Below are 3951 nucleotides of genomic sequence, written 5' to 3'. Positions count from 1 at the left end.
AATGCTTCTAAGTAAATACCTAGAAAATAAAGATTAATGAATACCCCAAAATATTTTGTGCTAAAAACTATCTTGAGAAAGGCTGAGTTTGCAGGGAGACAATTTCACAGGTGTGGTGACTACAAGAAATTTAAGTGCAGATGATGGACCACCTCCCTGAGCAGAATCATAGGATTTTATTTTAGACAAGTTAATTGAGACGACTGAGTTGGCCAATCATAATTCAGGGACTTAAGAACACCAGCTGCCATTTCTTATATTAATGAACTTGATAAAATATATGAACATGAACTTCCTGAAGTATCTGTAACTCATCTAAGCTGTCATCTTGGTTAACTTATTCGTGATTAATGAAAGAAAGTGAATGAAGAAATAAATGAAAGAAAATCTAATTCACATAAGAAAGTAAGACTAAGGGGAAGGTCCTGGGGGTTGGGGGATCCGGCGCTCTGGTACATGCCTCTCAAGGCCCCCTGTCCACCTCACGTGGATGCCGGACCCGGCCGCTGCCGGTGGGTCCACTGGTTGGTCAGTCAGTTGGTCTGTGGGTCAGTGGCCTGCAGCTCGGTTCTCTGCTCTCATGTTCCAAGGTGGGAGGGACACGGGAGCAGCATGTGTACCTGAGTCACCCATAGAGGAACTGTGGCCCAGCACCTAGTAAGAGGAGAGGACTAAGTAGGCAAACAGGGTCATGGCTTCTGATGCTAGTCACGCCCCGAAAGCTGCCCTGGAGCAAATGGATGGGATCATAGCAGGTACTAAGTCAGGGACAGATATTAGTGATGGTACCTGTGAGCCTGGACTGTCTTCCCTTGCCTCCTACACAAACCCTTTCCTCGTTCTCCATCTTGTCCAGGACTTGAGGCTGGCCCTGGAGATGCTGGAGCATCCTCAGGAGAGAGAAGCCCTGCAGAACCAAATCCCAGACCCAGTGGCTGCCTACATAAAGGAGTGGTTTGAGGACAGCTTGCCTCTTCCACATGAAGGAGGACATGGCCTTCTTGCACTACCACCACCACTAACACCATCACCACCCTCTACTCCCAAGTTTATAAAATTCAGAAGAAGGATTCCATCTTATATAGGTGCTTGGCAGGCTGTGCCTACAACTAAACCAGACCCAACACGTCAAGTGAAGAACCCCTGAGTCTGGAGCTCTACTGAGGCCCTCTTGGCTAAGGTCCCAGGTAAATTACCACCGTGCTGCTAGCAATGAAAACTACCAGGAACTCCTGGCACATCTATGAGATAAGGAGTCCCTCATATTATAGGTGAGCGTCCTCACAAACCAAGTAGAGGCCCAAGGAGAGAAGATTCAGGACATGGAATTGTGTCTGGAAGGACAGCAGGTGAAACTCAATGCTGCTGAAGAGATGCTTCAACAGAAGCTTCTAAGTCACACATATCTTGAAACCCAGAAGCTTAGTCTGATGACTGAAGTGTCAGTTGAAACTCAAGCTGGTTGGCATGGAGAAGGAGCAGAGAGAACAGGATGAGAAGAAGAAAAAAGCAGAGGAGCTACTGCAGGAACTCAGGCTCCTCAAAATCAAACTGGAAGAGTTGGAAAATGAGTGTAATCAGAATGAGTGGAAATTGAAGGCCAAAAAGCTGAGGTGGCCCAGCTGCAGGAGCAAGTGCCCTGAAGGATGCAGAAATTGAATGCCTGCACAGCCAACTCTCCCAGCCCATGGCCCATAGTGACCACACAGAGAGAGAACAAGAAAGTCAACGTCTGAAAATGGTGATGGAAACTTTGCTTGTTGCCAATGAAGATAAAGATCATCAGATAGAGGAGCTTACTCGGCTATTAAACCAGTACTAGAAGGTGCAAGAAATTGTGATGGCAACTCAAGAGGCTTCAGAAAGAACTCTTGCAATCAATAGAGAAGAAGTGGAAGGAAGTTCCAGAAAGTGGAACACTGAAAATAAAGGCACTGAAAAATTATTTATTCCAGAAATGCCCCCAAGATGTAGCTCTTCTACAGTGGGGCCACCTCCATTCCCACAGAAATCATTGGAAACCAAGGCTCAGAAAACACTCTCCTGTAGTCTGGAAGACTTGAGAAGTGAATCTATGGAAAAGTACATCAATGGGAACCAGCTCTGCCCTGTGGTAAAACCCAAGGAGAGCCCTTTGCTGGTGGAGCACAAATATCCCACATTACCTGAGAAGATTTCAGGAGGCACGCCCAATGGAGAGGCTGCCAAATCCACTCCAGCTGCCTCCTAGCCTGACACCGTGGGAAATAACCTGCTGAGGCTGAGAGAAACAGAAAATAGCTGGGATAACACTGCCATGGCCAATGACCTCTCATCCACATCGTCTGGAGCTAAGCCAGGTCCCCAGTCTCCACTGATGCCAGATGGTAAGCGGAGCCCCAAAGCCATCAAGAAATTCTGGGGAAAAATCTGAAGAACTCAGTCAGAAAATTTCAACACTGATGCACTAGGGATGGCAGAGTTCCAATGAGGTAGTCTTTGCACGCCTGCAGGGCCAAGACTCTCCAGAACCATAGACTCCAAGGGTCAGAAAAGTTACTCCAATGCCCCCTTTGCCCAGTGGAGCACAGAGTGTGTGTGTGTATGGCTAGAGGACTTTGGCCTGAGTTAGTACGTGATCTTTGCCAGGCAGTGGGTGGCTTCTGGCCACACATTACTGACAGCTACTCCTCAGGATATGGAAAAGGAGCTAGGAATTAAGCACCCTCTACACAGGAAGAAGCTGGTTCTAGCAGTGAAAGCCATCAGCACCAAGCAGGAGGAGAAATCTGCCTTGCTAGACCACATTTGGGTGACACAGTGGCTTGATGATATTGGCTTACCCCAATACAAAGACCAATTTCATGAATTCAGAGTTAATGGGTAAATTCTGTCATACCTAACTGTGAATGATCTACTTTTCTTAAAAGTCACCAGCCAACTACATCATCTCAGCATCAAGTGTTGCATTTATGTGCTACATGTCAACAAGTTCAACCCACACTGCCTGCACCAATGGCTGGCTGATGAGAGTAACCTTTTGCCTTCAGAAGTTGTGAAATGGTCCAACCACAGAGTGGGTGGAGTGGTTGCAATCTGGGGACCTGGCAGAGTATGCACCCAACCTTCATGGGAGTGGTGTCCGTGGAGGTCTCATGATCATGGAACCATGTTGCACTGGAGATATGCTGGCTATACTTCCTAATATCCCACCACAAAAGATGCTTCTCAGATGCCATCTAACCACAAAATTTAATGCCCTGATAGGTCTGGAGGCTGAACAGGAAAAGTGAGAGAAAACAGTCTCACCAGCTTACACACTGACCACCACAGTCAAAGTCCAGTCAAGGAAACTAGGATTTTCACATTTTGGAAACATAAGAAAAAAGAAGTTTGATGAATCTACGGACTGCATTTGCCAGCATAGCCAAGTGGTAGTGCCAGGCCCAGTCACGGGGTCTACAGTGCCTACTGAGGCCTCAGCACCTTTGATGCCCCTGAACTGGATGGGCTAGACCAGGAGGGACAGATGAGCTGATGCCCTTGTCACCTGCCCTCTCTGTGCACGAAGAGCTCACAGTCATACCGTGTGTGCCACCATATAACAGCACTTCACCCCTGCATATGTGCATGGCTTGCAAAGAACATTCCAGCTATTGTTTAACCCTGGGCCATTCTCTTCTTGAATCCTTAGAGTGGCCGCATATAAAGTTGCACCTTTGTTAAGGGCCCAGACTTTGGGGACTGTTGCCAAAGGTGAACTCAGGAAGAAGAACACTAAAAGAGATGCTTTTACTGGTTTTTTTAGTAATTCTTAACATCCATCTTCAATACCAGTGGTAACACATAAATTTGGACAGAGGTCTAAATAGCATGGACAATCCCGAGAGGCTCTGCTCTCAGGTGCCTTCCCTGTACTTCAGCTGAGGGAGAATCTCATGTGCCTGTCAGCCTGTGGACCACCAGTCCTAC

The 3951-nt window shown here is 47.2% G+C and overlaps 1 pseudogene; it reads left to right on the top strand.

The window, feature by feature from the left end:
* The first annotated feature begins 691 nt into the window (after positions 1-691).
* LOC143647885 (liprin-beta-2-like) lies at positions 692-3517 on the top strand (annotated as a pseudogene).
* Positions 3518-3951: the final 434 nt, after the last annotated feature.

The sequence above is a fragment of the Tamandua tetradactyla genome, chromosome 10, assembly GCF_023851605.1.
Source record: "Tamandua tetradactyla isolate mTamTet1 chromosome 10, mTamTet1.pri, whole genome shotgun sequence".
Taxonomy (NCBI): domain Eukaryota; kingdom Metazoa; phylum Chordata; class Mammalia; order Pilosa; family Myrmecophagidae; genus Tamandua; species Tamandua tetradactyla.
The sequence above is the reverse complement of the archived record's forward strand: the minus strand, read 5'-3'. Positions and strand labels throughout refer to the sequence as shown.